Source organism: Ochotona curzoniae, unplaced genomic scaffold (genome assembly GCF_017591425.1).
Source record: "Ochotona curzoniae isolate NIBS_2020 unplaced genomic scaffold, NIBS_Ocur_1.0 contig_908, whole genome shotgun sequence".
Classification (NCBI taxonomy): Eukaryota; Metazoa; Chordata; class Mammalia; order Lagomorpha; family Ochotonidae; genus Ochotona; species Ochotona curzoniae.
Window position 1 is genome coordinate 34797560 of NW_024466607.1, and position 13289 is coordinate 34810848.

The 13289-nt window shown below is 43.4% G+C and overlaps 1 pseudogene; it reads right to left on the reverse strand.

Moving 5' to 3' along the window:
• Positions 1-3089: 3089 nt before the first annotated feature.
• On the reverse strand, positions 3090-4525 carry LOC121166017 (annotated as a pseudogene).
• Positions 4526-13289: the final 8764 nt, after the last annotated feature.

Sequence of the window (13289 nt, forward strand, 5' to 3'; positions counted from 1 at the left end):
TAGCTGAGCAAAATAGAGAACCATAACAAGATGTAAACTATAAGCCCAAATATACCAGGAGGTAAATGTAAACAGACTAAATAGCATAGTTAAAACACAAAGATTGTCTAACTGCATTAAACAGAAACCCACGAATGCAAAGCTTACAAGATAACAGCTTAAGGGAAGGATATGGAAATGTTGAAAATTAAAGGATGCAAAAGAGGCATCCCAGGGAAATACTAATAGAAAGAAAATCTGTGGCTGAATGCTGAGTTTCTGTCTTTGTCATGTCATTGTATGTGAGTGCTAAGGAGCCGAGAGATTGGCCCCACTGCTTATAGCTTCTATTTAAAATCGGACTTTCCATCTGTCACTATTTCCCTGTCATGGCGAGGGTGAAGAAAGAGTGGGGAGTATACATGGTCAGCATTTTCTAAAGTCAAGGTCAAGTTGCACTCATTACTGTTATTCAGGTTCTACCTGCCGCAACCACATACCATGGCCACAGCTAACCAAGGAAAGTACAAAATACGGTCATTTGTAAATGATCATGGACCATGGACCAGGCAGAACTGGTGGCATGGGGCAACTCTTCAACAAAGAAGACTTTCTATTTTAGTACAGGAAACAGAGAATGGATACAGCTGTAATGCTACACTTTATAAAATAAGGATTTGGGCTTAAAAAAGTGGATTGAGCTTATTCACAACCACATAGTTAGCCACTGGAAGCCTACATGTCCTTAGCCGTCCATTCCCAAGGTCGATGCTCTCCAAGCATCTATGATTTGGCAGCTGTAACTGCTCTCCCTGGGGTGCCTTGAGCATGCTCATCCCTCACAGGGTTTGGGAACTTACAAGTCCGTGAAAAAAGCTGAGCATACAAGATCCCATTGAGTCAAGAGCCATCCATCCACCCTGCTGGCTATCAAGATGAGACAGTGCAGGAACCTGCATTCTGCAAGGGCATAGAAATTTCCTGGGGAGATTCCAAGTCCAAAGACACCTCTGAAGAGTGCACATCCACGCAGACAGTGGGCCATTGTAGGTGGTACACTGTGGGGCAGGCAGTCAATAGCCACAGAATTTGATTTCTGCTTCCCCTGTTAACCTACCAAGTCCTGCTAAATTATTCATAGGAATCAGGATCATTTTGAAAGTGTCAGAAAAAGAAATTTACTCCACCAGAAAGAACATGCAGAACTGACACATGTCGAAATACCCTGCAACTTTTGAAGCACCCAGATATCAAGAATTGTGGAGTTGTTGGACAGGGGAAGGAAAGAGAGAGAGAAGTAAAGAAGGGAAAAAGGGAGAGAAGAGGAACAGAAAGATAATACATTCTTGACTTTAAACTGTCTTGACTTTCTGTGCCTTAATTAGTGTTTCTCCAGAGTTTTTTCCTAGTGGTGTATTTACTTCAGTTCTCCCCCCACACTCCGCCACACACACGGCAAACACTCTCAGGCCTGCAGACTCCACGGGCTAATTTTGGTTGCCAGGGAAACTGTCTGGATTTGCATGGCCTGTCACTGATTCCTAAGGGCAATCCCTGCCAGATGTGAGGACCCACAAGCACACCAGCCCCCAAAGGCTCCAGGTTTCCCTGTCTGACAGCATCAACCCCCATTCTACTTCTAGACCCAGCCTGCTTGCCTCTGTTCTGAGCTGCCTCTGTGGTATTAGACCCAGATTTGCCTTTTATGATGTGCTAATCTTAGAAATAAAGGGCCTTCCTTGCCATCTTGTTGCTTTCAGCTGCATGCAAATCACATCACTGTCACTTCATAACTTGGGAATAACCTGACATGATAAGACTCAGGTAATGATTGAAGTGGTTATTGTTGTTTTCTAACTCTGTCCTCCAGTATCAATCACAGAATATAGTAGATTTGAGCAAAACGATGAAGTGACAAAAGGCAGATGGCAATGGTTATTGGGACTGGGTGATGAACAAACAGGATATCCATTAAAGCTGTCCTATGGGGTAGGAAAAACAAAATCTTGATGGTACAAATTTATGCTAAAACCTCACTTATGTTAAGTTCTTCAGATGTTACATTTTTTTTAGCAAGCAATACTGAGAAATAAGAATATCTTATTCTTTTCTTTCAGTCTGTTCTGTAAGTTACATGATCAAAGGTGTCCGAATTGTACTGCCTTTCAAACATGGCAGGCAATGTGGCCTCAAATATTTGACCGCTTTAGGGAGTTGATGCTGTTATCAATAAAAGGTGGAAGCAAGATTGACATTTCCTCTTTTTCTTGTTGAAATATGCTGATATGCATCAGTTATTATAAAAAAATATCCTCTGGAAGAAAACATCAGATCCAAGCAAGGATGTTTTCCTTTGTTCTGAAGCCGCACTGGACACACGTGTTATTTTTGCTGCCCTTGCGTGTCCTTTTCATTGGAACCTTTCTCACTGTGTTGGCCATCCCTGGGGCACTCTGGTAGATTTACGTGGACTCTCCCTAGGACCTGGAGTGAGATGCATCTTACACAACCAATCGGAGCACCACAGACTGCTCTGCACTGTGGTTGGTTCAGGAGAGACCCCACAATGCTATCAGCAGTAAGAGCCAGAGAAAATTTCATGAAGGATATTGTTCTCATTAAACTTTGTTTTAATAGGTCTCAAAATGTTGAGACAGGTTTTATAAGTTGTTTTCATTAATAAGTCTGATTTTTAGAAACAAATAAAACCATCCTGCACACACACATAATGCTCCATGAGACATTCTCTCCCTTTAAAGGCTTTATGATGTATTGCTACCTTTGTCTTTTTCTAATAAATTGCAATGATCGGTGGAGACAAATAGTTCTGAGACTGTTCTGGCAGCACTGATTAATCCTGGGGTGGTAGATATTAGGGTTAATATTCATTCAGTCTCCTGGTCTTCTGGGCAGACTTGGTGACCTTGCCAGCCCATCAACCTTCTTATCCATGGCTTTGATCACACCCATCACAACTTTCCATCTCATATAATGAACAACAATATAACCCAGAGGTTAAGAGTCAGAAAATCTCTCAGAACTCATGCGCCTGCTAGAAGCTAGATCGACAACACCAGTATCACGTGATTCCAAGAACTTAGACCTATCTTCTAGCTTGGACCAGTCTTCTTCCCACCACTCAGCAACTGCAAATGGTGTGACAATCCAGCGCACATTTGGGGCATGAATACCCAGCCTGGACAGTTCAGGATGGTCACCTGAGCAGTAAAGCCAACTGCTTCCATTGATGTTTTTGCTGTCACCAGCAACGTCGTCATGGCAACCATCTTTGATAGACATATTCTTGACACCGTAGCCTACGTTGTCCCCAAGTAAAGCTTTGCTCAAAGCTTCATGGTGCATTTCACCAAATGCCTATTCAGGTGTGCCATTGACTGGAGCAAAAGTTACCACCTTGCCAAGTTGGAGAACACCAGTTTCCTTTCAACTCACAAGGACAGTACATCAATTTGGTAGACATGTTAAGGAGACAGACACAAGAGCTTGTCAATTGTCTAATTCGTAGGAGGGAGCAATCCAGGGCTTCAAACAGTGCGGTTCCACTGGCACTGGCATTTTTGTGGGTGACTTTCCCTCCCCTAATTCACAAGATATTAACACTTGGCTCTAATATGTTGTTGTTGTTCCAAACAGAAGCTGGCACAAATGCTACTGCATCAGGATTGTTAGCCAATTTAATCTTTTTTAAAGATTCATTTATTTTACTTGAAAGGCAGATTTATAGAAAGAAAGAAAAAGAGAGAGAAAATCTTCCATTTGTTGTTCCACTACTTAAATGGTTGCAATGGCTGGACCTGAGCCAATCCAAAACCCGGGAGCCAGGAGCTTCTACCAGGTCTCCCATTTGGGTGCAGGGTCCATGGACTTTGGCTGTTCTTTGCCATTTTCCCAGTCCATAAGCAGGGATCTGTATTGGAAGTGGAGCAACCAGGACACAATCAGACTCCTACATGGGATGTCAGCACTCCCACCACACCAGCCCTGTAGTAACGAAGGTGCTAACTTCCTTAACGATTTTCTTGTAATTCTTCTTGTGGTAGGGTGACTCAGTAGAATCCATTTTGCTAACAGCAGCAATTCATTGTTTTATATACACAACAAGAAGGGTTTGTTCACAGGTCTGCCTACTCTTGGAGATAGCAGTTTCCAGCTCTGATGCTAGCAGTAACAACTAGGACAGCATGGTCAGCCCGAGATGTGCCAGGCTGAGATGTGTCCCAGGGCATCAATGATAGTCACATAATACTTGTTGAAGTCAACTTTCCCATAAGGAGATGTGACAGTGATACCACAGGCATGCTCGACTTTCAGTTTATCCAGGACCCAGGTGTGCTTACAGGAGCCCTTTCCCATGTCAGCAGTCTCCTTCTCAATTTTTTCAGTGATTCCTTTTGTCAACGCCACCACATTTGCACATTAAATATCTAAAGGTGGTGGACCTGTCTAAATCTGTGTGCCCAATGACAATGCTGATTTGAGTCTTCCTTTTTGGGTTTGTGGTAGTAAGGGTTTTCATGACACCCATGTTCCAGCTTAAGTCAATTTGGGTCTGATTTTCCATCACTTACATGGGAAAGAATTCTAGTTGATGCACAAATACAAGCAAAGGAGAAGCTGTGCGAAGCACACAGATAAAGACCTGGGCACACTTAGACGTGTTCTTTAAGCCTAATAAAAACACATACACTACAAGTATGCCAACGAAAGCTAACTTTGATGTATTTAGCATAAAGTAGGCCACGAAAGAAGGCAAAAATCCTTCCTGGATATCATGTTCTCAATACTTTCCCTAGCAAATGTGATTTTAATAATCTGGGTAGCTGTTCAGCTCAGCCTCATCCCAGTTTTGAGGCTGAAACCAGCTTCCATATATGGAAGCCCAAATTCTTTTACTGTTGAACCTGCCAGCCCAGGCTTTGTAATGTACTGATGTAATCAAGGGGTCACTTGTAGATGCCACAGGTGGAAATAATCCAGGGAATCACCAGAACTTTCTCCCCCCAAGGGAAACAAAGGCCCGGAAATATCCAGAGATTTCTGGACTAGCATGTGGTCCTTTGGCTGCCTGTAAGTGAAGATGACCAGGAAAACAGCTTCCCAGAAGGTCATTTGCCTATGTTCCATTGTGCCACTTTTTCGTACTTGTCATCTGTCCGAGTTCAGTGGGCAATGGAAATTACAATTGTCAAGACAAACATGAAATCATTGTAATAGGATCCCACTGAGCTGAATTCAAAGTCTAAATGCAAACCACCAGAGACACTTTCTGAAACTTCTCAAGGTTGAGCTGCTTTGCTTGTCAAATGAGGAGAGTCGTAGTGTGTCTTTCCTGACGGCTGTGACGACAACATGAGGTAACTCAAGTCATGGAGTGTGCTTTGCACAGATGGCGTCAACACGTCTTGTTTTACTGTTATTATTACTATTTCTGGTGATATTATTTTTCTATGATGGTAAAACCTGGGAAAATGCCTTTATATAAAGAGTGATGTTTAACTGTGTGTTCTTCCCTTTGAGAAAACTAGCATATGTTTTCAATCAATTGATTTAAGTTTCTCTTCCAAAGAATATTCTTGTCCTAGTCTTAGGATCCTCAAAACTATTGAATTGTGTCTTTCAATTAGACTGGGGGTTGATGGAACCAGCTATGTGTTTTTTGAGTTGCACAGAAAAAGAAGTCCCAAAATTTCTATGTCTTTACAATTCAGTAAGAGTTTTCTAATGAAACTTTTCTCTTAATACTTTCTTTGTTACTAAGCAGAAAAAAATAAATGAAAATTGAGTAATTTCTTAGTAAGACAGAAAGGAATGTACATCTGAAAATTGTTGGAACCACGTAAGTATCAGGGCAAAGCACTTCTAGTGATAAAACAACACCACTCGGTTATTTTTGAATAACAACAGGACTGTGCAATTGAATTCCAATAACTAGAACATATTTAGTTGATAGTTTAAGTGCTATGCTCTCGTCTATTGGCCACGATAAACCAGCTAAATGATCCCTTTTGCCTAGATAGGAAGAACTGAGGTAGGAATAGCACATTATTTTTCATGTAACATGAAAGATCAGATCTTTATTCCAATGCTGGCAAGCAAACGTCCAGCCACATGCCACAGTGCTTAGAATTTCAACTTGTTCTTCCTATATGATCTTGACAGGAGGAGTCATGGCTCTTAAGCACTCTGGGTGGCTTTTGAAAAACTGGTTGTCATATATTCTCTTCTATCTTTTCAATGGAAAGAACAAAAGGTGGATTCTAAAAGGAAATGGAGCTGAGGGTTGCAGAAAAGCAAGCTCCTTAGGGATATATCAAAGATGGTTGTAGAATGAGATTCCAGTGGTCTGGTCCTTCGGTTTTTTGAAATTCTGATTCTTCTTCATTGAATTAGAAAATGCAATGCAGAAAACTAGAACTGTTGAACACACATACAAGTCACCAGAGTGGTTATTTGAGAATAGATCCTTTAACCCATTTCTTCAAGATTTATAAAATGCTGACTGTCTTACGGTTGGGGATATCTTTTTGCTTGCTTTTAAATCAGTAGCATCCTATCACTACAATCTCCGGTAGCTTGGATTTTCATGGCTTCTCCCCAGTGCCACTGTGACCATGCTGATATGAAGTCTCATCACGTGTCACCTGGATCACGCCGAAGCTCCTGATGGTTCTGCTCGATTCTGTGATGTTGCCTTCGCTCTGTCCTCAGCTTAACAGCCTGCGCATAGGGCTTACACCTATGCCAGACAACTTCCTCTTTGCTCTGTTTTCTATTGCCAGTGGATTCAGTGAGTTCTATTGCCAGAACTCCATCCAGGCCTCCTCTAGAGATATCAGGGACACAGGTGCTTGAGCCATCCAAAAGATGTGCCTTAGCAGGAACGTAGCTCCCAAGCAGAGAAGTCAGGAATCTAACCAGCCACTCTGATGTGGCATGTTGGCATCCGAACCTTTGTGTGGAACACCTAACACCCAAATTTCCTTTCTGACCTCCTGTTTTATTAATTTCGCCCCTTTTGCTTTGCATCGCTGACATTGGCTGCTGCTTCTGGCCGTGAATTAGCATGCTCCTCTTGTCTCAAACCTTTAGAACTTTCTGTTCCTCCTGCATGGATATTTTCCTTTCAAACACCACGCGTCTGTCACTTCCTTAGGTAGTTAACACTTCTCTCTTCCTCCCTCTTTCTCTCTCCCTTTGTGGACTATCATACCTAAAACTGCAAACATATTGACACCCAATCCCTCCTTTCCTTTTCCTTTTCTTCCCCTCTCCTTCCATTTTTTTCCCATTCCTTTTTTCTTTTGCAAGTGATTTAAAAAATTACTGGGAGAATGGGAACGCTGGTCCCAGGAAATACTGGAAGAGGGGACCCGTGAGGCAGAGAAAGCTGCTGGTCTAAAGATAACGTGTTAATGAGCAGTCACTACACTGGGCACCTGGACCTCAACATACCAGGAACCCACTGGAGTCTTCAGGGAGCACGATTTGGCAGGGATTTCCTGGAGGGCAGGGCAGCTATGGTGTTGATTCACCCACCCAAGCGTCTGCTTGCAGGCAGAGATCCACATAGGAAGTCAAAAGCATGTGCGAGGTATCTGCGGAGATCTTCGGGACTCACATGCCTAGGCAGTGCTCTTCTGTAAGCATTCCTAAGTGGGAGCTGCCTCCCTTCCTGCTCTGTCCCTGGTGTCCCCAGTCAGAGTTTCCAAGCACCAAATCAAACCACCTGTTCATCTCTGTAAAACTCTGTGGGGCTCCTTACCTCCTTCAGAGTAAAATCCACAAGCTATCCTCACCCCCTTCTCAGAACCTGCATGGCTCCCTGCTGGCCACCCTCCCAATGTCACCTCCTACCTGTATCTTCACCCAGACTCCAGAAAAGCCACAGAGGGTTGGCTTTTTTCCAGACTACATTGAGGAGGTTCCACTCACATGTATAGCTATGACATGATGAGAAATAAGCTAGTTATTGATATAGAGCATATCCTGAAGTCCACGCAAGGCTCTTAACTAGTTTTACACTGTATGTTTTGCTTGTATTATCTTAATGCTCCAAACTGTCTCTATTTCACTAATTCAGATTTGTGTTCGAATTAGTCCTGAATAGTATCTGAAACACAATAAGAAGGCAATAAATATTTTTTTGAGTGCTGTTAAATGAGCTAACGATTGATTTGGTCACATCCTGTTGTTTTCAGGTTTCAAGCTTACCAATCACTTATTTTGCTTGAAAAAAACCTGTCACATGGATTTCAAAAAGATGTCTGGCTCAAAGTAGACTTACCTTTTAATCTCTGTTCTCCATGAACTTTTTGAAATCTCTACTATATTTTTTGGACTTTGTGTCAAATAAATGACACTTTGGGGAACCTCCATGACCATACATGCTTGATTGTGTTTCTAAACATTTCATTGTGATCAGTTCCCAAAAGTGAAATTGCTGGGTTAAAAGCAATTTACAATGCCACATCAATATATACAAGACAATATTTGCTCCTTCACACCCCATCTCACACTGAATGTAATCATTCTTGCTGCTTATATGACAGGCTAAAAAAGTGATAGCTCATTGTGGATTTCATTTGCATATTTTTGCAAGTTGCATCAATTTTTTTTGGAAAATGTTTGCTTTAGCCTATGCTATTTTGTGAACTTTTCTGAAGTGCATATGAAGGAAATCATTAGGAAAAGACTGCCTCAGAGGGTACTTGATCAGTTGGCCTATACTTGGTTTTCATCAACTTATGACTGTAAGAACTAATATTTGGAGGTGACAAGTATATTTGAGTGGTTGACGATGTTATATTTTTAAAGAGAAAAGACATTATTTCGGTCATATATGCATCTAACAGATACATTTTTTTTTAAAGATTTATTTTTATTATTTTTTCATTGGAAAGGCAGATATACAGAGAGGAGAGACAGAGAGGAAGATCTTCCGTCCAATGATTCACTCCCCAAGTGAGCGCAACGGGCCGATACTATGCCGATCCGAAGCCAGGAGCCTCTTCCGGGTCTCCCACGCGGGTGCAGGGTCCCAAAGCTTTGGGCCGTCCTCTGCTGCTTTCCCAGGCCACAGGGAGGGAGCTGGAAGGGAAGTGGGGCTGTCAGGATTAGAACCGGCGCCCATATGGGATCCCGGGCGTGCAAGGCGAGGACCTTTAACCACTTGCGCCACCGCGCCGGGCCCTAACAGATACATTTTTAATCAAGCTACTCTAAAGAGAAAGTGTCAAAGGCAGTTTTCATCTTGGATGTGGTGAGGTATTTCCAGGTCTTCCAACATCTGGTTCTGATCTCAAGTGCTGCTTAAAGCTCCTAGAGTTTGTGATCTACTCCATCTTTGAATACTAACAAGAAACCTGGGTGAATGCTTCGCATAGTGGTTAGACCCCCAGATGGGAATCCTGCATTGCTTGTCAGAGTTTCTGGATTTTCATCTCCTGGCTCTGCTTTAATTCCAACTTCCTGCTAAAGTTTACCTCGGGAGGAAGCAGATGACGGCTCAAGGAGTTGGGTAACTCTGTTCCTGCTCTCCATGTGGGAACTCAAATTGCCTTTTCAGTTCCTGGCTTTGGTTGGCCCAGTCTTGGCTAGTTCAAGCATCTGGGAAGTGACAAAGTTAATGGGAGAGCTTTTGTATTTCCATGTCTCTGAACCTTTCAAATTAATTGAAAAAAAAAAAACCCCACAGAGACCCAGAATCCAAGTTGTTACAGTCTTCCCTTTGATCTACAGAGGATTGGTTCCAGGATCCTTCATGGATACAGAAATCCAAGGATGCTCACACCCTTTATATGAAATGGCCTAGCATTCACATGTAACCTGTGCACCCCCTCCCAGAGATGTGGAGTTGTCTCTAGGTTACTTATTATACCAAACCCAATGTAAATGTTATGTAAGTAGTTGTTATGCTGGACTGCTTAGGGAATAATCACAAATCCATACATGCTTAGTCTACACATGTGAATCTATGCAATGCATAGTTGGTTGGAATCACGGATATGAAAGCCCAGTCATGGTATATTGCCCTATCTTTATTCTCACTCTTCTCCATTCCTGGAGTAACTACAGACAAGCAGAGCCAGAAATGTTAAATCAACTTTAAAGAAGCCTCTACTTGTTTTCTTCACTTTGAGACAGAATTGACAGGACACGGGTAGCTGAGACATCAGCTCTGCGTTTTGAAATTCAAGCCCACTCCATGGACTAATCTCATTCTGTGAGAATCAATACCTCCAGGCATTGGGGCCAGACAGTGGATCCCTGGGCATGCTGTTCACGCCTAGCTCAGCACTCGTCGGTCCCAGTGTAGTCTTTGGTGAGTCATGTCAGGATTCTGGCAGCAGAAACTCAAGTTTGCTGCTCATTTTGGGAAGCCAATTCCTCTTTCCAGTTAAAAAATCTATTAGCAATAGAACATCATCAAAGACATGACTGCTAGGGTATCAACTAGCTGGAGGAATCTGCAAGAAGGGATTTTTCTGTAATTTTTTTCTCTGAATCACTCCCCTTTATGAATTCGCTGAAAAGGTGGACTCTGCCCAAAAGCTTTTCTTTTTTTTAAGGGAAACTTGTTTTTTTTTTTTTTTTTCTTTTGTTGGGAGCTTTAAAAACAGACCCTTAATTTTCACATCTTTGCTACTGCAGTTTCCACTTAAGGTCTTGCAGGATATCTCTTTTTCCTAATTCTGGATTTACTACCTTTTGGGATGGGATCTTAGGATAGCAGTCTGTAGGGAAGCAGAGATACGGTTCCTTTTCTCTGTGCCAAGTTCATCCCACTTCCACCTCCACGGATGGGAAACAGAGTTGACTGCCCCAAAGGAATGCCACTCCAATGCTGAGGTGTGTTCCTTTCAAAGTGCTGCACATTTAAAGTGGCATGCATTTCAGTGACCCCTACAGCTGCCCAGATGTGACTAGCAAGATGTTGTGTGTGTTCTTCCTCAGAGTTCCAGGGAAATGAGAATGGAAGGCCCAGGCCCAGGTTTCAGGCAAAAGAGCTCAAGCCACATTAGCATTAATCTTTGTCTGGAAAGCGGGAGATGCTCATCATACAAACCGGTGATGGGGCCTGGAGTCAAGGAGTACTCACAGCTTCTAGCATCTTGCTGCATCCCTAAACTCCTTCACCAAAGGACCATTTGCCTTGAGTATATCCAACATTGCACACGTGAAGCCAGAAACATGAGAGAATGTGGCTGACATGTGACAGAGGGAGGTGCCCCAGACGGCAACTAATATTTGACAGTGGACATATCGGGAAAGGTGTGTGGGGGGATAAGGAGGTTGCACAGCAGAGAAGAGGCATGGTGGGTGCTTCTTAGGAAGTGTTGGGGAAAATATCGTGAATGTGAGAAGGCGATGACTATTCATACAGTCTTTTTTTCTTAAGATGTATATATTTTTTTATTGCAAAGTCAGATATGCAGAGAGGAGGAGAGACAGAGAGAAAGATCTTCCATCTGACGATTCACTCCCCAAGTGCCCGCAACGACTGGAACTAAGCTGAGCCGAAGTCAGGAGCCCAGAGCCTCTTCAGGATCTCCCAATGGGTGCAGGGTCCCAATGATTTGGGCTGTCCTCTACTGCTTTCCCAGGTGACAGGCAAGGAGCTGGATGGGAAGTGGGACTGCTGAGATTAGAACCAGCACCCATATGGGATCCTGGCGCTTGTAAGGTAAGGACTTTAGCTGTTAGGCTACCACGCTGGGCTCCATACAGACTTTTATCCCCAGTGGTAGAAAAACACAGAGCGCCTGGGATCTTTTAGGACGGGATCATTAACCTCCTATCTGAACAGAACACCATGCTATCTAATTTCCTGGTAAGTTTACACATCCAGGGGTTACATGCCCTCAGCCATTCTAAGGACTTGGAAGTCAACTCTGAGCAAAGGACTAGCAGAACCAGTTCCTCTGCTGCATAAGAATTTTTGAATAACTTTTTATTTTAATCAGAAGGGCAGATTTACGGAGATAAGGAGAAACAGAAAGATTTTCCATCTGCTGGTTCACTCCCCAAATGGCTACAACAGGGTGGAGCTGAACCAATCCAATTCCAGAATCTAGGAACTTCCCCTAGGTCTCCCACATGAGGGAAGGATCACAAGGCTTTGGGCCATCCTCCACTGTTTTCTCTGGCCATAAATAGGAAGCTGGATGGGAAGGGAAGTGGTCAGGATACAAACTGGCATCCATGTGGGCTGCCGGCACTAACAGGCTAGAATTAGTCAGTTGAGCCATTGAGACAACTTCCTGTATTACATAGTCACCTTTTGGTTATTTCTCCAGCTCTGTTGCCCTGGTAACCTGATAAAGGTAAATGTCAACTGTTGCTAGGCAACATTCTTAATGGTATTAATGATTGCGTGTTAAAGGACTACATATAGACTGGGAGAAGATTATGGATCCCTCCTAGCCATGGCTCTCCCGGTTGAGGTGACTAGTCATTATGGACCATGCCCCCTCTATGGATCCTGAACCTTCTGCCTATGTTGCTTCGGGAGGCTGCAGAGACAGAGCCACTGGCACATGTGGTTATGGATCTGGTCTTTTTGCACTTGTGTTTTACCTTCAGAGTAACACCCCGATAACCATGAGGACTGCTTCCTGGGTGATGCCGGGATCTACACAGAACTTGAAAGCCTACTGCTGCCCCTCTGGGCTGCTGATTAAATCCCATTCCTTGGGCCTGGCGTGGTGGCGCAAGTGGTTAAGGTCCTCACCTTGCACGCCCGGGATCCCATATGGGCGCTGGTTCTATCCCAGCAGCCCCGCTTCCCTTCCAGCTCCCTGCCTGTGGCCCGGGAAAGCAGTCGAGGACGACCCAAAGCTTTGGGAACCTGCACCCGCGTGGGAGACCTGGAAGAGGCTCCTGGCTTCGGATTGGCATAGCATTGGCTGTTGTGGTCACTTGGGGAGTGAATCATCGGATGGAAGATCTTCCTCTCTGTCTCTCCTCTCTGTATATCCGCCTTTCCAATAAAAAATAATAAAAATAAATCTTTAAATCCCATCCCTCCCAGCCAACTGAGGTCGCACGTGACTTAGGGCGGGTTGGAGAATCTGAATGTCTTCATTCACGTTTGCATTGACAGATCCTGCTACAAAAGCTGAATGATGTCTGATGACTTTGAATTGGGAATAAATCAACAAAATTATTCTCCTGAAACTTAGTTTCCACTGCCCGCCACCTGTATAGCGTTCTCTTCTTACTGATTCCAGAAACGAGTTGGCAGGACCAATTTTGAAGCTATTGAAACATCAACTGGCACTTGTCCCTGT